Source organism: Mustelus asterias, chromosome 1 (assembly GCF_964213995.1).
Source record: "Mustelus asterias chromosome 1, sMusAst1.hap1.1, whole genome shotgun sequence".
In the NCBI taxonomy this organism is placed as follows: Eukaryota; Metazoa; Chordata; class Chondrichthyes; order Carcharhiniformes; family Triakidae; genus Mustelus; species Mustelus asterias.
This window is the reverse complement of record NC_135801.1, coordinates 2,468,440-2,493,648: the sequence shown is the minus strand read 5'-3', so window position 1 is coordinate 2,493,648 and position 25,209 is coordinate 2,468,440. Positions and strand designations below refer to the sequence as shown.

At 46.6% G+C, this 25,209-nt stretch overlaps 1 protein-coding gene across 4 annotated transcripts in view; it reads right to left on the bottom strand.

Annotated features, from left to right (window-relative positions):
- The window catches only part of LOC144485072 (protein phosphatase 3 catalytic subunit alpha), a 169,745-nt gene that overhangs the window by 136,187 nt on the left and 8,349 nt on the right, over window positions 1–25,209 (bottom strand). The gene's annotated exons all lie outside the window — the stretch shown is intronic.

Genomic DNA, 25,209 nt, shown 5'->3' with positions numbered 1-25,209 from the left:
ACTCCTCTCTCTCCCACTCCTCCTCCATCACCTCTCTCTCTCCCCCTTCTCTTCCTCCACACTGCCTCTCTCTTCCCTCTCTCTCCACACCTCTCTCTCCCTCTCTCTCCACACTCTCTCTCTCCCTCTCTCTCACACTCCTCTCTCTCCCTCTCTCTCCACACTCCCTCTCTCCCTCTCTCTCCACACTCCTCTCTCTCCCTCTCTCTCCACACTCCTCTCTCTCCCTCTCTCTCCACACTCCTCTCTCTCCCTCTCTCTCCACACTCCTCTCTCTCCCTCTCTCTCCACACTCCTCTCTCTCCCTCTCTCTCCACACTCCTCTCTCTCCCTCTCTCTCCACACTCCTCTCTCTCCCTCTCTCTCCACACTCCTCTCTCTCCCTCTCTCTCCACACTCCTCTCTCTCCCTCTCTCTCTCTCTCTCCACACTCCTCTCCCTCCCTCTCCACACTCCTCTCCCTCCACACTCCTCTCCCTCTCTCTCCACACTCCTCTCTCTCACTGCGAGCAGGCCACAATCATTTTTTTAAAGAATTCTTTTTCTGTAGCACAGCAAGCAGGAAGTCAAACTGAGAGCCATCTGCACCTGTCTCAATTGCCAAATATACAGGGAAATGTCCTTCCTCCCTTTCCCTCACCCCTCAGGGGAGGGATGCACACAGTCCAGGTGGTGACCATTCGACCTGAGTCTTTGTCCCAGTTCTCTGACAGAGCCACTCTTTCCCCATAGCCGCTGTCAATGTAACCTCCCTGTGGAAAGCTGCTGCTGTATCTGCTTCCACCGTCCATTCGGAGAGTGCGCTCCAGATCATAACTCTGCACAATTCCTCACACTGACTCACTCTGCCGATTACTTTAGCGATCAGCATATCCTCCCCACAGCCTCTAACCACCCACCCTGACACAATCAGATCACATCTGCACTGAAGCAGAAAATATATTCTTCTACAGATGCTGGATATCCAAAACAGGACAGAAAAAAAATCACTGCAAAAACTCAGCAGGTCAGCCAGCGTTTAGGGAGATAAGTCGATGAAGCTTTACCAGTTACGGTGCTGCTGTGGAGTATTTCCAATTGCTTTGTTTTGATTTCTATCCGAATGTAAGGGGGTTTGATAGAATGGTTCTCCAGGGATCAATACTTTACAAAGAGCAGGATTTGTTCAAATGTGGAGAAAAACATCACTACATTAAAGGCGCTATATAAATGCAAGTTGCTGCAGATGCAACCATCAGAAACTCAGTTAAACGACAAAAAAGTGAGAAATGCTCAGCACCTCTCAAGCCCTCTTCAGGATAACACAAAATGCAGTCACTATTTTATCCGTCACGGGATGTGGGCATCGCCGGCTAGGCCAGCATTTATTGCCCATCCCTAATTGCCCCTTGAGAAGGTGGTGGTGAGCTGCCTTCTTGAACCTGCTGCAGTCCCTGAGGTGTAGGTACACCCACAGTGCTGTTAGAGAGGGAAATTCCAGGATTTTGACCCAGCGAATGCGAAGGAATGGCGATATATTTCCAAGTCAGGATGGTGAGTGGCTTGGAGGGGAACTTGCAGGTGGTGGTGTTCCCATGCATCTGTTGCCCTTGTCCTTCTAGATGGAAGTGGTTGTGGGTTTGGAAGGTGCTGCCTAAGGAGCCTTGGTGAGTTGCTGCAGTGTATCTTGTAGATGGTACACTCTGCTGCTACTGAGCGTCAGTGGTGGAGAGAGTGGATGTCTGTGGGTGGGTTGCCTTTATCCTGGATGGTGTTGAGCTTCTCGAGTGTGGTTGGAGCTGCACTCATCCAGGCAAGTGGGGAGTATTCCATCACACTCCTGACTTGTGCCCTGTAGATGGTGGACAGGCTTTGGGGAATCAGGTGGTGAGTTACTCGTCACAGTATCCCTAGCCTCCAACCTGCTCAAACCTGAATAAAATTTTCACTGCGCAGTTAAGGCGCAGAGATTTTCGGAATTCTGCAGGATGTATTTGTGGAGAAACCCTACAAACTCATCTTTCAAATACCCATTATGGTCATTTTCAATCATACACAGAAAACTGGAAGACCATAAAACAAAGAAGCAGAATTAGGCCACTCGGCCCATCGAGTCTGCTCCGTCATTCCATCATGGCTGATATTTTTCTCATCCCCATTCTCCTGCCTTTTCCCCATAACCCCTGATCCCCTTATTAATCAAGAACCTATCTACTTCTGTCTTAAAGACACTCAATGACCTGGCCTAAACTAAATCAGAAAGTAGTTCAATAAAAAAAAACTAAGTTGGCCAGCGCCATTCAGTGGGAAGGAGGTGGAAATAACAAGCCTCAAGACAAGCGACTCAAACAGTCTCTAATCACAAAGTGTATTTCCACAACCAAAGAGAAAATCTTCTCAAAATAAAACTAATAAACAGGATGGAAGGTAACAAATCATCAGATCGCTCTCATTTGCAGATCAGTGGAATTTGGGGAGGAAGAGAAAGGGGATTAAAGTTTTACAATAATAATCTAGGAGTAATTATCCTATAAAATGCGGATGTGGTTCCTATATTCAAGAAAGGGAATAGGGATAGCCCAGGAAATTACCGACCGGTGAGTCTAACCTCAGTGGTTGGTAAGTTGATGGAGAAGATCCTGAGGGACAGGATTTATGAACATTTAGAGAAGTTTCGTATGCTCAAAAGTAGTCAGCACGGCTTTGTCAAAGGCAAATCATGCCTTACGAGCCTGGTGGAGTTCTTTGAGAATGTGACTAAACACATTGACGAAGGAAAAGCGGTAGATGTGGTTTACATGGACTTCAGCAAGGCGTTCGATAAGGTCCCCCATGCAAGACTTCGAGAAAGTGAGAGGGCATGGGATCCAAGGGGTTGTTGCCTTGTGGATCCCAGAACTGGCTTTCCTGCAGAAGGCAGAGAGTGGCTGTAGATGGGTCTTTTTCGGAATGGAGGTTGGTCACCAGTGGAGTGCCCCAGGGATCTGTTCTGGGACCCTTGCTGTTTGTCATTTTCATAAATGACCTGGATGAGGAAGTGGAGGGATGGGTTGGTAAGTTTGCCGACGACACGAAGGTTGGTGGTGTTGTGGATAGTTTGGAGGGATGTCAGAAGCTGCAGCGTGACATAGATAGGATGCAAGACTGGGCGGAGAAGTGGCAGATGGACTTCAACCTGGATAAATGTGTAGTGGTCCATTTTGGCAGGTCAAATGGGATGAAGGGAGTATAATATCAAGGGTAAGACTCTTAGCAGTGTAGAGGATCAGAAGGACCTTGGGGTCCGGGTCCATAGGGCTCTTAAATCGGCCTCGCAGGTAGAGGTGGTTAAGAAGGCGTATGGTGTGCTGGCCTTCATCAATCGAGGGATTGAGTTTAGGAGTCGGGAGATCATGATGCAGCTTTATAAGACCCTCGTCAGACCCCACCTGGAGTACTGTGCTCAGTTCTGGTCGCCTCATTACAGGAGGGATGTGGAAATGATTGAAAGGGTGCAGAGAAGATTTACAAGGATGTTGCCTGGATTGGTTGGCATGCCTTATGAGGATAGGTTGAGGGAACTCGGTCTTTTCTCCTTGGAGAGACGAAGGATGAGAGGTGACTTGATAGAGGTGTACAAGATGTTGAGAGGTATAGATCGGGTGGACTCTCAGAGGCTTTTTCCCAGGGTGGAAATGGCTGCTACAAGAGGACACAGGTTTAAGGTGCTGGGGAGTAGGTACAGAGGAGAGGTCAGGGGTAAGTTTTTCACTCAGAGGGTGGTGGGTGAGTGGAATCGGCTGCCGTCAGTGGTGGTGGAGGCAAACTCGATAGGGTCGTTTAAGAGACTTCTGGATGAGTACATGGACTTAATAGGATTGAGGGTTATAGGTAAGCCTATATATAAGCCTAGGTAGGTAGGGACATGACCCGGCACAACTTGTGGGCCGAAGGGCCTGTTTGTGCTGTATTTTTCTACGTTCTAAAATCCACTGCACCCACTCTCCTCAGTATGGTCATCGACAGAAAGATCAAACTCCACCTCCTATGACCCACTGGGAATCCTCCCAGCATGCTGGATATTTTGACCGGTTCATTATCTTCCTTCAGTGAAAAGTAAACCGCACTTTCCAGCTGGGAGTTGCTGCATTCCAAACTAATACTAACCCCTGGCGGAACGCCAACACACTGCCAGCCTCAGAACCAGTCAAATTTCAACTCTCTGAGACACTGCACATTCCAGGAATTGTGAGGGAACCAAAAACTAGAGACCACCAATACAAAACAGTCATAAATCCAATGGGGGGTTCATGAGAAATGAGGGACCCGCTCCCACAGGAGCGAGAAGAACATGGGACCCGCTCCCTGAGAACATGGGACCCGGTCCCGCAGGGAGCGGGGAGAACATGGGACCCGCTCCCACGGGCAGCAGGGAGAACATGGGACCCGCTCCCCGTGGAGTGGGGAGAATGTGGGACTCGCTCCCACAGGGAGTGGGAGAATGTGGGACTCGCTCCCACGGGGAGTGGGGAGAATGTGGGGACTCGCTCCCGCGGGAGTGGGGAGAATGTGGGACTCGCTCCCGCGGGGAGTGGGGAGAATGTGGGACTCGCTCCCACGGGGAGTGGGAGAATGTGGGACTCGCTCCCACGGGAGTGGGGAGAATGTGGGACTCGCTCCCACGGGGAGTGGGGAGAATGTGGGACTCGCTCCCACGGGGAGTGGGGAGAATGTGGGACTCGCTCCCACGGGGAGTGGGGAGAATGTGGGACTCGCTCCCACGGGGAGTGGGGAGAATGTGGGACTCGCTCCCACAGGGAGTGCTTGAGGTGAATAGTGTTAATGTATTTAAGGGAAGCTGGATAAAACACAGGAGGGAGAAAGGAACAGGAAGATACACTGATCGGGTGAGATGCAGTTGGGTGGGAGGAAGCTCATGTGGAAGCTAAGCACTACCATGGACCAACTGGAATAGCTTGTTTCTGTTTTGTAAATTCTTTAATTGCTTCTGGGGAGTGTATCTCACTATCTGTAATCCAACAAAGAAAGAACAAAGAACAGTACAGCACAGGAAACAGGCCCTTCGGCCCTCCAAGCCTGTGCCGCTCCTTGGTCCAACTAGACCAATCGTTTGTATCCCTCCATTCCCAGGCTGCTCATGTGACTATCCAGGTAAGTCTTAAACGATGTCAGCCAGCCAATATATAAACATAGCCTTACCTAGACTAGAGTTAGAGCAAAACCTGGATTGGCACTGCGTTCTAAAGCCAGCTGGAAACCCACCCTCAGTATCTGCATCAGCGACAGGTTAGTCACAGTGCCACTTTCTCATCACACAACTAGCAGGAGGAGGCGAGGGAGATCGAGGGGGCCGGCAAAGAGGGAGGGGGGCCGGCAAAGAGGGGGAGGGGGCCGGCAAAGAGGGGGAGGGGGCCGGCAAAGAGGGGAGGGGGCCGGCAAAAGAGGGGAGGGGGGCCGGCAAAGAGAGGGGGAGGGGGGCCGGCAAAGAGGGGGAGGGGGCCGGCAAAGAGGGGGAGGGGGCCGGCAAAGAGGGGGAGGGGGGAGGGGGCCGGCAAAGAGGGGGAGGGGGCCGGCAAAGAGGGGGAGGGGGCGGCAGCAAAGAGGGGGAGGGGGCCGGCAAAGAGGGGGAGGGGGCCGGCAAAGAGGGGGAGGGGGCCGGCAAAGAGGGGGAGGGGGGGCGGGGGGAGGGGCGGGCAAAGAGGGGGAGGGGGCCGGCAAAGAGGGGGAGGGGCCGGCAAAGAGGGGGAGGGGCCAGCAAAGAGGGGGCCGCCTTTGTCTTGCCCTCACTGCCATTCGTACCAGCAGCAGGCTAGGCGATGGTGAGCCCTCTTGTCCGTGGCGATAACTGGGTCCTTTAAGTGGCTTCTTCCACCACGGCTGGTATTTTGCAAACTAGCCACTCAGCACACAGCAAGATGTGACAATCATTACGCCCCTTGCTGACATGGCAAGCTGACTGTGACACCAATCACATCGAGAGGGTGCTGCTGAAAGATTCAACATGAAAACTAGTTGTGCTCCTTTATCCATTCACCCAAAAACTGAACACATCCAAAACCCACACTTTCTTTGAACCTGATCGGCCTGTCTGTGCTCTTCACCTTGTGCGATCTCTGTAGCAAATGTGTCAAAAAGACACTTATTCCAGGGAGTTATTATTGTCTGACTTTTCCAGCCATTTTCTTTAGACGATAGCTAACCCAGGCCGAGCCCATTGTTAGCCAAGTTTATAATGCGGTAACCATAACGATCTGTAATCCGGAATACAAACAGTCCCATGGGTTTCCGATAAAAGATACTCAATTTATACAAGTGGGAAATTATAATAAAAGAAATATTTTACAAGTGCATGCATTGGGTGGGAAAGGGAATGAACTTTAGAAATTGTTCAAACAGGAATTGGAATTGTGAATTGCAGATTGTACACAATAGATCATTGCAGGTGATATCCTCCTTCAAAATAAAACACTTCCATCAGGGTTATATTCAAGAGGGGTTTTGACTGCGTTATCAAGAAATGTGCGTACATTCAGGAAAGTCAGGCACCACCTCCTGCCTGGTCCATGTGATCCAATTGGTTTATGCAATGGCAGGAGATTTGTGGCTTTTCCAAAGCGCATTACTCTAGTTTCCTTTCTCCACTGAACAAGGGACATTAAGCCAGTTAGAGAAGAGCCTCTATAATCCAACTTCCATACAAATTATTGGTGTGGTGCCAAAGACCCAAGCAACAAATTGCATTGCATTTAACAGACAGAAAAAAAAATCAATAAAAACCTTCAATACAACAAGACATTTTTTTGGCTGCATCACTGATTCTTTCGCAGGATGTGGGTATCCCTGGCACAGTATCATCTATTGCTCATCCCTATTTGATATTGAGACAACCGACTGGTCGCTCGGCCATTTCAGAGGGCAGTTAAGAATCAACCACATCACTGTGGGTCTGAAGTCACATGTCGGTAAGGACGGCAGATTGCCTCCCCTAAAGGACACTGTTGCCTGAACCCACCTGCAGCACCATCTGGTAGGTTTGCGGTCACCGTTACTAATGAGAGCTTCATTTTAAGTTCCAAATAATTGAATTAAATTAATTTAAACTCAGGTTCCCAAATGAGTCCAGCCTTCTGAATTACTCCCCCTGTGGGGGAAATGGCTGAGGTAATCCAGACACCGAGGCTAATGACCTTGGGACATGGGTTCAAATCCCACTTCAACAGCTGGTGGAATTAAATTCAATTGATAAATCTGGAATATAAAGCCAGTAACGGTGACCGTGAAACAAACCATTGTTGATCGTCTGGTTCACTAATGTCCTTTAGGGAAGAAAATCTGCCATCATTACCGACATGTGACTCCAGAGCCACAGCAATGTGGTTGACTCTCAACTGCCCTCTGAAATGGCCGAACGAGACACTCAATTCAAGGGCAATTAGGGATGGGCAGCAATGACGGACATTGCCAGCAACACCCACAACTCTTGAAATAATAAAACAAGTAATGTCAATGACATAGCCACAGCACCCTGTCCCTGATGTCTCTGTGAAGGGTGAGCAGTGTACACTGTATGTACCTCCACTCGTTCTAATGTACACCACATTGTCAACCACATGTTGAGGGACTAATGGATTGCTCTGGAAATCCTGCTACTCATTCCCAAACATATTCTGGGCTGTTCTGTCCAGAAAATTTACACGGTCTTAATCTTTGAAAATTTATAACTCACGCAAGTTGGATAGTAAACAAAAGTCTCTCAACTTTGGAGGTTACTCTTGTGCCCTGCCACTTCACAAGAGTATCAGGCTATTGTGCAATAAGTAGCGATCAAAGCAAAACGAGGAAATCTCCATGAACATCACTGTATTGGCAAACAGCCTCGGCAGTGAGTCACACTATTGGCTGAGCACCAAATCTAGATCAATTTAGCAGCAAGGCAGCCTTCACTATCGAGCGAGTTCATCAGCCACGATCAGAGCCAAGTTCTAAACCTCAAGCAACTCACGCATGATCCTCAGAGTCAACGTGTATGGACTACCCCATCTCAAAAGTATAAATAAAATAGAAAAAAAAAGCCCAACTAGTTATAAGCTGTCTTAACATTGCAGGTGTATTAAAAGCAGAAGTAAGTATGAAAATGTTAAAAAATATATAATTAGAATCTCAACGTTAAATTCACCCAGTAACGTATGCAGATTTCTTTCCAGTATATTAGTTAATTATTCAGCACTGAGTAACTCGTGCTGAGAGGGGAAAGCTCCAGTTTTAACTGGGGGGCAATCATTAAAATGAGAGAGGAGATTATGACTGCAAATGCAAACACTACGCAGGGAGTTTAGCCGGGCACATGGCAATCTATTTCACTGCTCCAAGGCCAACTGGAATCGAAACTGGCAACAAAATCTCCAATTTCACAAGAGTACAGTCACACCCACTATAAGAAAATATCAAGTCCAATGCTATTCTTAGTTACTTGAAGTAACTCGCTACAATTATCAAAAACAAGGGCATTTCAATGAAGACATTTTTCTGTTGATACTTTGAAGCATTTGTAACAAAATATCTGAACAGATCATTCCTTAATTAACAATATTCATGATGCAATAAAGCTGGAAATGTTGGGTTAATATTTGTAACCTTTAAAATTGAAGGATGCCGAGAATATAGATTATCTCATTCAGCTTTCAATGTGACTAACACAACTCGATTCCTAGACAATGTCAAACTGGTATATCCTTACATCGAAGATGTACCATGCTGATTAACGCGGGTAACAGTAGCGCCAGAAGTGCTAGCAAGGATCCTGAACTCAGATCTCTGAAATGTGGGTTGAAATTGTGAGCTTGTCTCAGAGGTGAGTGTGCTCGCCATTGAACCACAGCTTACACTGAAAGATGATGCTGCATAATTGGCCATGAGTAGGAAAATAGCAGAGGAAAAAAGACATTTTTTTCAAAATCCATTCTTGGTCAAAGGACAGGGATTACAACCAACCTTTACTCGGAAGGAAAGTACTTGTTCAATGCCAGGTTTCTTGGCTGAACGTGCTTTGTTAAGGAAATTCCTCTTCCAGAGTAGGAAATCCGTGTGCCCTCTACCTCAACTTGAAGCAACTGGTCCACGTCACCATTTTGTAAAGGCACTCCAGATTGGATTGTCTCTAAAATAGCTTTCAAGACTCCAAAGATTTCAAAGATTACCCACAGATTGGAAAGCTACCTCAGTTATTTCCTGTTCATAGAGGTGACCCACGGAATAAATCTTTTAATTACAGATCAGTCTCTCTGTGAGTGCATTAGAGATTAAATCGCATTGAGAAACTGCTTCCGAAGCATGATCATAACATGGAGATTATTAGCTGGAATCCCCGTAGAACCTTTCAGCAGGCAATCTGTCCTTTCATATCTCCCAGTGAACTCTCAAACACTGGCACGGATCAGCTGAGCCTAATGCCCCATCACTGGGCTGCAGATTCATATTTACAAGTAGAGAGCTGACTGGCACACAAGTTATTGTCTGATATTCGTGCGTCTTCAGAAAATAGACAGGATAAAACAGCGGCACTGGTCAGGGTCCAATTCTGAAACATCTTAAAGGGGAAAACAGATTTTCAGAGAACAATGACCAGGATCATAAATATTTTGGCAGCAAGCTGGCATGGAATCAAAGGAAAAATACACACATCGTTAAACTAGCATTTCTATCACACATTTAAAGCAATAAAACATCCTCAGGTGCTCAAATAGAATCAATCCAGCTCAAACTGGCACCAAGTCACATTAAGATAGGCATCCAAAGAATTTGTCAAAGAGCTACGTTGGAAGGGTGACGTTTTATGAAGTGTCTTTATGAAGGAGAGGTGGGAGGTTGAGGGAAGAAAATCCAGAGCTTAAAGCCCAGGCAGCCGATGGCACAGCCGCCAATAGCAGCGTACTCAGCCCAATTTGGTGCAGTTGGTGGAAGTTTGCCAAACTCACTTTCACCACAAAGCTCTTGCTCATTTTTAAAAAATGTAACATTTGAAATTGACCCAAACACTGACTGATTTCCGTGAAGTGAGTCTCTCGGGTTGAATGATTGGTAGCTATGCTCATTCCTGGCAGCCACTGGACGATATTCAGGCCGAGACTCAAGCTTTGCAGCACTGTCCAATATCACAGCTTCCAACTCTCAGGCCTTTTCCACCACTGCTTTCTGTCTCTCAAAAATAATCCTTAATGGTCTGACCAGACATTTATAAAAATATAAACTTGAGAATTTGGAGCAGCAATGGGGACATTCAGCCCATCGAGGAGAAACCTCTTTCCTCAGAGTTGCTGGGATCTGGAATGCGCTGCCTGGGAAAGTGTTGGAGGCAGATTCTATAGGGGTTTCAAAAGAGAGCTGGATACATCCTTGAAAATGATGAATTGAGAGGTTATGGAGACAGGGCTGGAGAGTGGGACTCGCTGGATAGCTCTTTCGGGAGCCAGTGCAGACACAATGGGCTGAATGGCCTCCTTCTGTTCTGTAAAATTCTTTGATTCTAAACTCTAATGGCTGTCCAAAATTTCCCAGGAACCAGTGGAACACACCTTCTCTGAACTGCTTCTAATGCCACCACATCCATTTTTAATTCAGGAGACTGAAACTGCGCACAGTGCTTCAGATATGGGCGCACCAATGCTCTGTACAACTGTACTAAAACATTCCTACCATCACACTGCAATTCCCCTTGCAATAAATGACAACATTCTGTAAACTTTCCTGATCGCTTGCTGCAGACCAACCTTTAGTGATTCCTGTGCCATGACATACTGTACCTCAGATTCTTCAATCTCTCTCCATTTAAATAACATGCTGCTTTTTTTTATTCTTCCTGCCAAAGTGGACAAGTTCACATTTTCCCACGTTATATTCCACCATATGAAGTATAACTCCACCAAATGTTTGCCCTCTCACTCAACCTGTCAATGTCCCTTTGCCCACTCCTTACGTCCTCTTCACAATTTACTGTCGTATCCAGCTTTGTGTTGTCAGCAAATTTAATAATACATTGCGGTCCCAAGACATTGATATAAATTGTAAACAGTTGAAGTCCCAGCACTGATCCCTGCAGCACACCACTCATCACATCCTATAATCCAATCAACACCCATCCATGCCAACTCTCCATTAGCCAACCAATCCTCTATCCTCACTAATATACAGGTGGCACGGTGGCACAGTGATTAGCACTGCTGCCTCAAAGCACCAGGGACCGAGGTTCGATTTCAACTTCAGGTCACTGTTTGTCTGGAGTTTGCACATTCTCCCCGTGTCTGCATGGGTTTCCTCCGGGTGCTCCGGTTTCCTCCCACAGTCTGAAAGATGTGCTGGTTCGGTGCATTGGCCATGCTAAATTCTCTCTCAGTGTACCCGAACAGGCGCCGGAGTGTGGTGACTAGGGGATTTTCACAGTGACTTCATTGCAGTGTTAATGTAAGCCTTACCTGTGACTAATAAATAAACTTTATTTTTAACTTTAAAAAAGTGTTAGCGTGCACACCTTTACTCACAACCTTTGATATGAAAGACAATAAGAAACAGGAACAGGAGAAGGCCATTCAGCCCCTCGAGCCTGCTCTGCCATTCAATAAGATCGTGGCTGACCCACTTTCCTGCCCTTTCCCTGTAACCCTCGATTCCCTTACTGATCAAAAATCTAACTATCTCAGTCTTAAATCCACACAAGGACTCTGCTCCACAGCTTTCTGTGGCAAGGAGTTCCAAAGACTCCCAACCCTCAGAGAGAAGAAATTCCTCTGCATCTCAGTCTTAAATTGGTGTCTCTTTGTTCTGAGACTCTGCCCTCTGGTTCGAGACTCTCCCATGAGGGGAAACATCCTCTCAGCATTTACCCTGTCAAACCCACTCAGAATCCTGGATAATTCAATGAGATCTCCTCTCATTCTTCTAAATTCCAATGAGTAGAACCCCAACCTGCTTAACCTTTCCTCAGAAGACAATCCCTCCATCCCGGGGATCATCCTAGTGAACCTTCTCTGAACTGCCTCCAATAAAATAATATCTTTCCTTAAATAAAGAGACCAAAACTGCTCCCAGTGCTCCAGATGTGGACTACTGAAAGTGAAGTACAACACATCCACAGGTTCCCCATTATCCTCGTTGCTTGTTACTTACTCAAGGAACTCTAATCAGTCAAATGTGACTTTCCTTTCACAAAACCATGTTGACTCTGCTTGTAGTTGATCCCTGTGATAGATGTTAAACTAACTGGTCCATCGTTTCCGGGTTTCTTGAATAGAGGCTACATTCCCTATTTTACAATCCAGTGGCACCTTACTAGAATTTAGGGAATTTGAAAAATCAAACAATTAAAAAGTATTGAGGAAATGGAAGTATTGACAACATATAGCAACATAACCCGGTCAGGAACGGAGTTAACCCGGTCAGCAATGAGTTACAATTACGATATACGTCTGTCTCGCCAGTAATCTGGGCTGTCACTAATTTGGAAAACTCTGCAATTTCATTTCTCTGGGTCAGAAACAGGAAACCTGAGTATCTCGGGTTTCATTCAACAAAAAAAAAGCAAACCAATGAATCCACACAAATAATTTGTAAAATTTGAGCTTACAACAAAAAGCTGCATTTACCCAACACCTTTAACACAGTAAAACATCCCAAGATACATCAGAGAAGCAACGGTGAAACAAGCATTGAACCACACGAGGAGATATACGGACAAGTGACTGAAATCCTGGCAGGAGAGGGAGGTTTTGAAGAGTATCCTGAAGGAGAGGTTTAGAAAGGGTATCCAGAGCTTAGACCCCGGATACCAGAGCATTCACGTTTACAGACCAAGTGCTAGAAAATGGGATTAGAAAAGATAGGTGCTTGACAGACCTACCTTGCACTAAGTTGATCTTTATACCCTAGCTTTAACTGTAAGACTACATTCTGCACTCTCTCCTTTCTTTCTCTATGAACAGTATACTTTGTCTATTTAGCGCGTAAGAAGCAATACTTTTCACTGTATGCTAAAATATGTGACAATAATAAATCAAATCAATGATGGCTGGCACAGACATGATGGGCCGAAGGGTCTCTGAGCCTCTGAGTTTCTGAAGCTGATGGCACCGCCACTAATGGTGGAGTGATTAAATGATGTGGAGATGCCGGTGTTGGATTGGGGTAAACACAGTAAGAAATCTCACAACACCAGGTTAAAGTCCAACAGGTTTATTTGGTAGCAAAAGCCACGAGCTTTTGGAGCGCTGCTCCTTCGTCAGGTGAGTGGGAGTTCTGTTCACAAACAGGGCATATAAAGACACAAACTCAATTTACAGAATAATGGTTGGAATGCGAGTCTTTACAGGTAATCAAGTCTTAAAGGTACAGACAATGTGAGTGGAGAGAGCGTTAAGCACAGGTTAAAGAGATGTGTATTGTCTCCAGACAGGACAATTAGTGAGATTTTGCAAGCCCAGGCAAGTCGTGGGGATTACAGATAGTGTGAAATGAATCCAACATCCCGGTTTAGGCCGTCCTCATGTGTGCGGAACCTGGCTATCAGTCTCTGCTCAGCGACTCTGCGCTGTCGTGTGTCGTGAAGGCAGCCTTGGAGAACGCTTACCCGAAGATCAGAGGCCGAATGCCCGTGACCGCTGAAGTGTTCCCCAACATGAAGAGAACACTCTTGCCTGGTGATTGTCGAGTGGTGTTCATTCATCCGTTGTCATAGCGTCTGCATGGTCTCCCCAATGTACCATGCCTCGGGACATCCTTTCCTGCAGCGTATCAGGTAGACAACGTTGGCCAAGTTGCAAGAGTATGTACCGTGTACCTGTCACCATCCACCAAGTTCCGCACACATGAGGACGGCCTCAACCGGGATCTTGGGTTCATGTCACACTACCTGTAACCCCCATGACTTGCCTGGGCTTGCAAAATCTCATTAATTGTCCTGTCTGGAGACAATACACATCTCTTTAACCTGTGCTTAACCCTCTCTCCACTCACATTGTCTGTACCTTTAAGACTTGATTACCTGTAAAGATTCGCATTCCAATCATTATTTTGTAAATTGAGTTTGTGTCTTTATATGCCCTGTTTGTGAACAGAACTCCCACTCACCTGACGAAGGGGCAGCGCTCCGAAAGCTAGTGGCTTTTGCTACCAAATAAACCTGTTGGACTTTGACCTGGTGTTGTGAGACTTGTTATGGAGTGATTAAAACCAGGGATGTGCAGGAAGCCACAGCTGGAGGAGTGCCGAGATGTTGGAGGGTTGTGGGTTCAGAGAAGGTTACAGCGATAGGGAGGGATATGAAAACACGGGTGAGAATTTCAAATCAACTTGCCATGCCACCTTTTTATTCCAAATAGACAGCAGTAAGATGGATGCCACGGGCTCACTTAAAAATATGTAGAACTAAAACGTCCCAAAAACTTACACAAGCATTAGAAATTGAAACTCAAAAGTACTTCACTGACTGTAAAGGGCTTTTGTATTCCCCAAGGTGTGAAAGGCAGCAGATAAATGCAGACTTTCTTTTTTGCATTATGCGTCTAAGCTGCTGTGGGTTCAAAAGAAAAAATAAAGACTTGTCTTTATATAGCACCTTTCACAACCAGCAGAAATCTCCCGGTGCTGTACAGTCACTGAAATACCTTGGAAATATAGTCACTGATGTGATTATAATCACACAGTAGACATTGCAGTAGCCAATTTGTGCACAGCAAGATCCCCCAAAGAGCAACATTGTAATGACCAGATGTTAGCAGTCAGAGCATTATGAATATTAAATTCTACTGCGAAAAAAACCCCAGGAGGAAGGAATTATCTTCCAATCAGTTTGGTTCAATAACAGTCATTATGCTGGCACTTGTGTAAAGTACAGGGGGAGTGCTGACTTATCAGGGGTGCCATCTTTCAGATGAAGTCATAACCACAGATATCTGATCTGTTCAAATGGGCAGTAAGATCCCATGGCAGGCAGTATTTGAAGAGTAGGGAACGTATCCCATTTTCAGCCATTATATTCAAAACAACGGAGGCTTAGGGAGGAGGCAAACATTAAATGTACGGACAGCAGAGGAGTGCAGGATCAGAGAGAATAAGAAGAGATTCAGAGAGCAGTTAAAACAACAGGAGGATAAAGAGGAACTGTGAAGTGGAATTATCAAGGAACGTAAAACTAAACAGTAAAATATTATACAGGCACATCAATGAAAAAGGCAGGCTGGGATGGTAATCATTCCAATAAGGAATGAACAGGATAATATCACAGGTTCAAACAGAGAGAAAATAGGCAGGAATATTAATATTACTGAGAAAAGAGACATGCTGCTGAAGTTTTTTGTCTTGTGCTCATCAGGATAAACACAAGAATGAAAAATTTCAAAAGGTCACAATTTATACAGGAGTAAAGGTGCTGATTGGTTGCCAAGTTGACTCTGATTGGCTGTGCTGCCTTGGTGAACGCTATGGGGAACTATAAAGTCCACAAGATCCTGGGTAATTCAAAAAAGGCACAAAACTTGGATGTATTCCTTTTGCTTGCGGAGAATGGGTCTCTGTGTATTAACATATGCCACTTTGAGCAAGTGTAAATGAGTTTTTTTACAAGCTCAACTGATCATCTAAAATTGGTTGTTGGTGTAAAAATATGTCTACAGTTCGATGCGTTTCCATGACTGGGCAGCACTTGCTGAACATTCACAGTACAGCAGTGATTATGCCTCAAAAGGACTTCACTGGCTGTAAAGAGCTTTTGTATTCCCCAAGGTGTGAAAGACAGCAGATAAATGCAGACGATCACCTGACTGATAAGATCCGTCAGCCTCTCAACTCTTGGCCTTATTCCTCCCACCCCCCTCCCGCCCCCAAGCTTCTCGCTCCCCCCCCCCCCCACAACACCCCCAGCCTCACCCCTCCCCATCTCCACTCTTGGCCTCACTCCTCAAAGTTTATTTACTAGTTACAAGCAAGGCTTACAATTTTTTATTCATTTGTGGGACAGCATTTATTGCTCATCCTTCGTTACCCTTGAAATTGAGTGTCTCGTTCGGCCATTTCAGAGGGTAGTTCAGAGTCAACCACATTGCTGTGGCTCTGGAGTCACGTGAGCCAGACCGGGTAAGGACGGTAGATTTCTTTTCCTAAAGGACATTAGTGAACTGGATGGGTTTTTCCAACAATCGACAATGGTTCAGTAGATTCTTAATTCCAGATATTTTTTAATGAATTCAAATTCCACCATTTGCTGTACTGGGATTCGAACCCAGGTCCCCAGAACATCAGCTGAGTTTCTGGATTAATAGTCTAGCGATAATGCCACAAGGCCATGGCATCCCCCACATTAATACTGCAATGAAGTTACTGTGAAAATCCCCTAGTCGCCACACTCCAGCGCCTGTTCGGGTACACTGAGGGAGAATTTAGCACGGCCCATGCACCTAACCAGCACATGTTTCGTAATGTGGGAGGAAACCGGAGCACCCGGAGGAAACCCACGCCGACACGGGAAGAACGTGCAGACTCCGCACAGTGACCCAAGCTGGGAATCGAACCCGGGTCCCTGGCGCTGTGAGGCAGCAGTGCTAACCACTGTGCCACCGTGCTGCCCCTGGCCTCTACCCTCCCCATCTCCCTTTTGGCCTTTCCCCTCCCGATCTTCCCTCCCAACCTCACTTCCTCATTTTCCCTGTCATCTCTCACTCCTCCTTCGAGGCTCTCCTTAAGGAATCTCTCTGACCAAGCCTCTGGTCACATTCTCGCCTCTCAATATCTCCTTCATTGGGCTCCAGGTTTTCCTGATTGCTCAATGAAGCAACTTGGGAGCTTCTTTACCACGTTAGAAGGTGCTATGCAAATGCAGGTTGTTGTTCAAACAATGTTTAGTCGACAGTGTGCGCGTGCCATTTTCCTCATCTGGTTTCATACCCACCCCCCCAATAAATACATCGCTAAACCGCTCTGCTCAATGTCTAAAAAACACTGCTCGTCACAAAAACATCAGCCCACCCGAACCCCCCCCCATCCTGCCTCCCCCATGCACCCCCTCACTACCACCATACTCCCCCACCACCTCCGTGCTCCCACCTTGAACCACTATTTAGGGGGTGGTCAGACAGTAAAACAGCCGATTTCTCCGTCTCCTACAGAATAGCAGCTATGATCATAGAATCCCTACACTACAGAAAGAGGCCATTGGGCCCATCGAGCCTGCACCGACCACAATCCCACCCAGGCCCTACTGTTCATCCTTGTGAAACACTTCAACAACTCACTGAGACAGTGGCAGCAAATCGCCAAAAACAGGTAAGAGCAAAGACTAGTGGGAGATTTAATCAAAGTTCACTATTCTGATGGTTTTCAATTGGAGCAGATGGGGGGGCAACTGATTCCCCCAGTCGCTGTATCGATGGCCACAGATATGGATGCAAGGGGGGGATGCGGAGAATTGCCTGAAAGGGCGGTGGAAGCAGATTCAATAGGAACTTTCAAAGGGGGAATTGGATGAAGAGTTTGAAAGAAAAGGGAAGGTCGGGGATTAATGGGATAGCTTTTTCAAAGCACTAGCAGGCATGATGGGCCAAAGGGTCTGCTTGTGTGCTGCATAGGAATACACAGTATGAGGCAGCTCGGGACCGAGAGAGAGCACAACCGGTTCTCAGTTATGATCTTACAATTCTCACAAAGTAAAATTATCACAGAGAGAGTATAACAGCTCAGAATATCCATGACAATTTAATCCGCCTCTTTGGCTATATTCTGGCATACATACCTTCCCACCACCATCGCATTCTCCCTCAACATTGTGATAAAAGGCAGCAGTACAAATCGCTCCCTAACTCCTTATTCCACACAGATTTGTATTCACAGATTGGAAGTGGTGAGCAATGCAGGGCAGCACAGACCAATCTTATTTCTTCAATAAAGGGACAGTCAAATATAGGATCATGTCGAATCTCAAAGCACAGAAAGAGGCCATTCAGCCCAGTGTGCCTGTGCTGGCTTCCTGAAAGCGCTATCTCCATTAATCCCTGTTTTTTCCCCCCAAAGGGGGAACTTCCTTTTGGAAGTTGCTATTGAATCAGTTTCCACTGCCCTCTCAGCCAGCACATTGCAGATCACAGCAACTTGCTGTTTAAAAAAAAAATCAGCCCTGACTTTCTTTTTAAAAGCATCAGGCAGCAGTGTGAATTTGACGCAGATTTAAAACAGGGAATAAGAGGACACGGATTTAAAGTGATTGGTAAAAGGAGCAAAAGGGACAGGAGGAAAATCTTTATCCATGCAGCAAGTGGTTAATGTCTGGAACACACTGCCCGAGAGTGCGCTGGAGGCAGGTTCAAATAAAACATTCAAAAGGGAATTGGATTGTTATCTGAAAAGGAAGAACGTGCAGGGTTACAGGGAGAAGGCAGGGTAATGGTAGGAGCTCATTCAGAGAGCTAGTACAGTCACAATGGGCTGAATGGCCTTCTTCTGCACCGTAATAATTTGTTGTCTCAGTGCTGGTACACTTTCCAGTTCAGTAGAGCCTGGTTTCTGTTCAGCTGAATGGCAGAGTGGGAAATAAAGTTACATCCTTTGTGGTAAAACCTTTCCAGTTTTCCCACTATGCTGAGTTACATAACACCATCAAAATTTATTCATAACACTAGCAGCCATATAAATCACAATGATTTCATTATTCACAAAAATTCTTGGAATAAAAGAACCAGAAATGCAGCTCCTGTTTACTGAAACCTTTCGGTATGTACGCCGCGCAGAATATTAAAAACTGCATACATTTTTGAAAGCTTTCTCCTTCCTTCCACAGGGTTTGGTCACATTACTTAAGATGTACAATTACACAGCCTCACAGATATTCCCGACGTGTAAACCGCTCGTCAACTCTGACAAATATTACCGTCCCCTGAATTTAAAATAAAATTATGCAGCAACAAGTTTGGTGAAAAGTAATCTCACTTCAAACAGCCAGTATCAGAGTGCCGGGCAGTTCCGACACAAGGCACAGCTGGCCAGATGCAGATCAAAACCCCAAAAGGTGGGATTAAAATACCTCCCTTGTTTTAAAAAATGGAGAAGATGGCAGTAATAAAGTCGGGGATAATTCATATCCAACTTGCTAAAATTAAACAGGAGGAACATTGGTCCCAGGTTACCCACGTTCTAACCAGCACAAGTCAAATGGCCCTCTATCAACCTCGTAGCCTCGGCAAATGAGATTCAGGATACAGTAAAGGTCACCCAAAGGGCACATTGACCCAATTTTTGCCTTTGGATGGTACCACAAGGGGTTTTGACGTTTATTAAATCATACATGGCTTCAATAATTTAAGGATTGCCAAGCCTCATGTCAATCATTTACTGTAGAATTGTGTCTGGCTGGACAAAGACTCATTTCAGAACAACAGAGTAGAGGGATTCAACCCTCCCATCAGCTCAGCGACATCCGAATCAGTGCCACAAACAAAGAAAAAATGCTCATCCCACAATAGGTGGACACACGGCACAAACCAATGAGGATTTCTTATCGTGCACACAGCAATCTAATCATAGAACCCTACAGTGCAGCAGGAGGCCATTTGGCCCAGAGCGTGGATGTTAGGGAACTTGGGGAAATAAATAGTGATGTCTTGAGGAGTGTACATATTACAGAGGAGGTGGTGCTGGAAGTCTTAAAGCGCATCAAGGTAGATAAATCTCCGGGACCTGGTGAGGTATATCCCAGGACATTGTGGGAGGCTAGGGAGGAAATTGCGGGTTCCCTCGCCGAGATATTTGAATCATCGATAGTCACGGGTGAGGTGCCTGAAGATTGGAGAGTGGCAAATGTTGCACCTTTGTTTAAAAAGGGCTGCAGGGAAAAGCCTGGGAACTACAGGCCAGTGAGCCTCACAACTGTGGTGGGTAAAATGTTGGAAGGTATTTTGAGAGACAGGGTCTACAGGCATTTAGAGATGCAAGGACTGATTAGGAACAAGTCAGCATGGTTTTGAGTGGAAAATCGTGTCTCACAAATTTGGTTGAGTTTTTTGAAGGGGTAACCAAGAAGGCAGATGAGGGCAGTGCAGTTGATGTTGTCTACCTGGACTTTAGCAAGGCCTTTGACAAGGTACCATATGGTAAGTTGTTGCATAATGTTAAAACTCACGGGATCTCGGATGAGGTAGCCAATTGGATACAAAATTGGCTTGATGACAGAACACAGAGGGTGGTTGTAGAGGGTTGTTTTTCAAACTGGAGGCCTGTGACCAGCGGTGTGCCTCAGGGATCAGTGCTGGGTCCATTGTTACTTGTCATTTATATTATTGGATGACAATTTGGGAGGCATTGTTAGTAAGTCTGCAGATGACACCAAGATTGGTGGCATAGTGGACAGTGAAGAAGGTTATCTAGGACTGCAATGGGATTTGATCAATTGGGCCAGTGGGCTGACGAATGGCAGATGGAGTTTAATTTAGACAAATGCGAGGTGATGCATTTTGGTAGATTGAACCAGGGCAGGACTTACTCAGTTAATGATAGGGCGTTGGGGAGAGTTACAGAACAAAGAGATCTAGGGGTACATGTTCATAGCTCCTTGAAAGTGGAGTCACAGGTGGACAGGGTGGTGAAGAAGGCATTCGGCATGCTTGGTTTCATTGGTCAGAACATTGAATACAGGAGTTGGGACGTCTTGTTGAAGTTGTACAACACATTGGTAAGGCCACATTTGGAATACTGTGTACTGTTCTGGTCACCCTATTATAGAAAGGATATTATTAAACTAGAAAGAGTGCAGAAAAGATTTGAGTTATAAGGAGAGGCTGGATAAACTGGGACTTTTTTCCCTGGAGCGTAGAAGGCTGAGGGGTGATCTTATTGAGGTCTATAAAATAATGAGGAGCATAGATCAGCTAGATAGTCAATATCTTTTCCCAAAGGTAGGGAGTCTAAAACTAGAGAGCATAGGTTTAAGATGAGAGGGGAGAGATACAAAAGTGTCCGGAGGGGCAATTTTTTCACACACAGAGTGTCTGGAACAAGCTGCCAGAGGTAGTAGTAGAGGCGGGTACAATTTTGTCTTTGAAAAAGCATTTAGATAGTTACATGGATACGATGGGTATAGAGGGATATGGGCCAAATGCGGGCAATTGGGACGAGCTTAGGGGTCTAAAGAAAGAGGAGCAGCATGGACAAGTTGGGCCGAAGGGGGGGGGGGTGGTCAACTGAACATTTCAAACTGTGATCAATAAGGGTTGGCAAGGGTATTAAGATATACTGAATCACGTGAGTTACAGTCTGCCGTGACCAAATTCAATGGTGGAACAGACTCAAACTGACCCAAACAGAAAGAGGAAATATCTCTTCAATCCACTGAAGTCAGCAAACCTGGTTGATGGAATTGGAGGATCAGTGCCAATTTGAGTAAAAAGTTGGCTTAAGGACAGAAAACAGTGAGTTGTGTGTTTGAGACTGGAGGATGGTAGACAGCTGTATCTCCCAAAGCTCAGGCTGGGACCACTGTTTCCTAGGATATGTAGAAATAACTTGGATCTTGGAAAACAGAGTAACATTTCTAAATTTGCCGATGATTCCAAACTTGGGAGGTGCGGCTTATTGTAAGAATGAAACCAGTCAGGACACAGATAGGCAAGAGCAGAATGAGCAGACAAGCGACAGATCACATTGAATCCGGAGAAGTGTGAGGTTTGCAGGAGGAACAGCAAAAAGCACTATAGACATTACGACACAGCTCGAAAGATTGTTCAGGGACAGAGGGACCTGGCAGTTCATTCGCATCGACCTTTGATGTGTCAAGACATATTAACAGAGCAGTTAGAGAAGCATACAGGATTCCGGGCTTTTGAAGAGGAGGTATTGAGTACAGAGGCAGGGAAGTCATTCTGAAATTGTACAACTGGTTAAGCCACAACTAGAGTATAGCATCCAGGTCTGTTCACCACACTTTTAGGAACAGCGTGAGAGTGCAGAGATTTACCAGAATGTTCCAGGAATGAGGGATTTTAGTTACAAGTTTAGTTTGGAGACGGTGGGATTGTTCTCCTTGGAGCGAAGGAGAGTGAGGGGAGATTTGATAAAAGTAAGCAAGATTGCGACAGGTACAGATAAGGTAGACAAAGGAAATCTGTTCCCCTTGGTTGATGGTACAAGGACAAATGGACAGAACATTAAGGTGTTGGGTCAGAGCAATGTGAGGAAGATCATTTCTACACAGCGAGTGGTAATGACCCAAACTCGCTGCCCATGAGAGTGGGGAAGCAAAGGTAACAAATGGTTTCTGAAGGAAATTGGATAGGTCGGTGGTGGAAATAGACTTAGAGCTACAGGGACAGAGTGAAGGAACGGGATTGACGAGATTATTCTATGGAGAGCTCGCATGAAACCAATGAGCTGAATGGCCTCCCTCTGTGCTGTAAATGACTCGATAACTTTATGAAGCACTTTAAGTGTATTGACTGCTCTAATGTTGGAAACACAACTGCCTGTTGATACACAGCAAGATCCCACAAACAGCAACAAAATAACCAAATAATCTGTATTCGGAACGCGGATTGAGGGTTAAATATAAAGTAGTTGTGAACCCTACACATGGATTACAATGAAATTGCTCATTCCCTGTCTGTATTTGGGTGATGGAGGAAGAGCTTCTCAATGAACCAGCGACCAGGATTTTCCACACACTCTATCTAAACCCCTCTCCACAGTCACAACTGCAGTAAGCAGCAAATCACAAATGTCAGTTATGAGCAGATTCACACAAAGGAGGATTAACCACTCAGGCAGTGGTTAATACGTTAAATTCCTCAAGAAACAACCTGCAGACTGAAGGTGGTCAGATGTGATATCTCCTGCATTAATGAGAAAGTTAGGTAGCTCTCTCAGACTAACACATCATATTCTACAACCATTCCTAACAAAGTCCCATTCAGGGTTACGTTTGGAACCAGTGTGTTACAAATAACACAATATTAAACTATCCTCGTACTGGGTTTAGTCTCCTTGCAGAGTGATGTGAAGCTACACAGTTATTAGGGGAGTTGCTATGGTTACAGCTGGAGCTGAAACAAGCAGACTGATCCTCCGCACAGCCCACCAGCACCCCACACAACTGCCAGAGGCTATCAGGAAGATCATTTGGACTCGGCTTGCTATATGGCTACGTGGAATGAATCGCTATTCCACAGACATGATGTTGCTCAGATACACTGTTTACATTCAACATACAAGATAGCAAATTGGAAAGAGGGGAAATCACACAAAGAAAAACAGCAAAGCTCAAATAATTCAGCAGCAATTTTTAAAAAGCCTCTGACGCAGTGCCGATTGTGACAGTTCCTGAAAATTAAAAACACACTCCCAAAAAAATCATCCGCGGGGTTTTGCTTTGGGAACCATTTCTGATCGACTAAGCCCCACACCGTTACACACCCCCCCCCACACCGTTACACACACACCGTCCCCCCACACCGTTACACACACCCCCCCCACACCGTTACACACACACCGCCCCCCCACACCGTTACACACACACACACCCCCACACCGTTACACACCCCCCCCACACCGTTACACACCCCCCCACACCCCCCCACACCATTACACACCCCCCCACACCATTACACACCGCCCCCACACCATTACACACCCCCCCCACACCGTTACACACACACACCCCCCACACCGTTACACACACAACCCCACACCGTTACACACACACACACACCCCCACACCGTTACACACCCCCCCACACCGTTACACACACACCCCCCCCACACCGTTACACACACCCCCCACACCGTTACACACACACACACACACCGTTACACACACACACACACACCGTTACACACACACACACACCCCCCACACCGTTACACACACACACACCCCACACCGTTACACACACACACACACCCCCCCACACCGTTACACACACACACACACCCCCCCACACCGTTACACACACACACACACCCCCCCACACCCACACCGTTACACACACACACCCCACACCGTTACACACACACACCCCACACCGTTACACACACACACCCCACACACCGTTACACACACACACACCCCCCACACCGTTACACACACACACACACCCCCCATACCCTTACACACACACACACACCCCCCATACCCTTACACACACACACACACCCCCCATACCCTTACACACACACACACCCCCCATACCCTTACACACACACACACCCCCCACACCGTTACACACACACACACACCCCCCCACACCCACACCGTTACACACACACACCCCACACCGTTACACACACACACACACCCCCCACACCGTTACACACACACACCCCCCCACACCGTTACACACACACACAGCCCCCCATACCCTTACACACACACACACACACCCTTACACACACACACCCAAACCGTTACACACACACACACACCGTTACACACACACACCCCCCCACACCGTTACACACACACACACACACACCCCCACACCGTTACACACACACACACACCCCCCCACACCGTTACACACACACACACACCCCCCCACACCGTTACACACACACACCCCACACCGTTACACACACACACACCCCCCCACACCGTTACACACACACACACACCCCCCATACCCTTACACACACACACACACCCCCCATACCCTTACACACACACACCCCCCACACCGTTACACACACACACACACACACACACCCCCACACCGTTACACACACACACACACACACACACACACCCCACACCGTTACACACACACACACCCCCACACCGTTACACACACACACACCCCCACACCGTTACACACACACACACACACACCCCCCCACACCGTTACACACACACACACACACACACACCCCACACCGTTACACACACACACACACACCCCCCACACCGTTACACACACACACACACCCCCCATACCCTTACACACACACACACACCCCCCATACCCTTACACACACACACCCCCCACACCGTTACACACACACAGCCCCCCATACCCTTACACACACACACACACACACACACACCCTTACACACACACATCCCCCCACACCGTTACACACACACACACCCCCACACTGTTACACACACACACACCCCCCACACCGTTACACACACACACAGCCCTCACACCGTTACACACACACACACCCCACACACCGTTACACACACACACACCCCACACCGTTACACACACACAC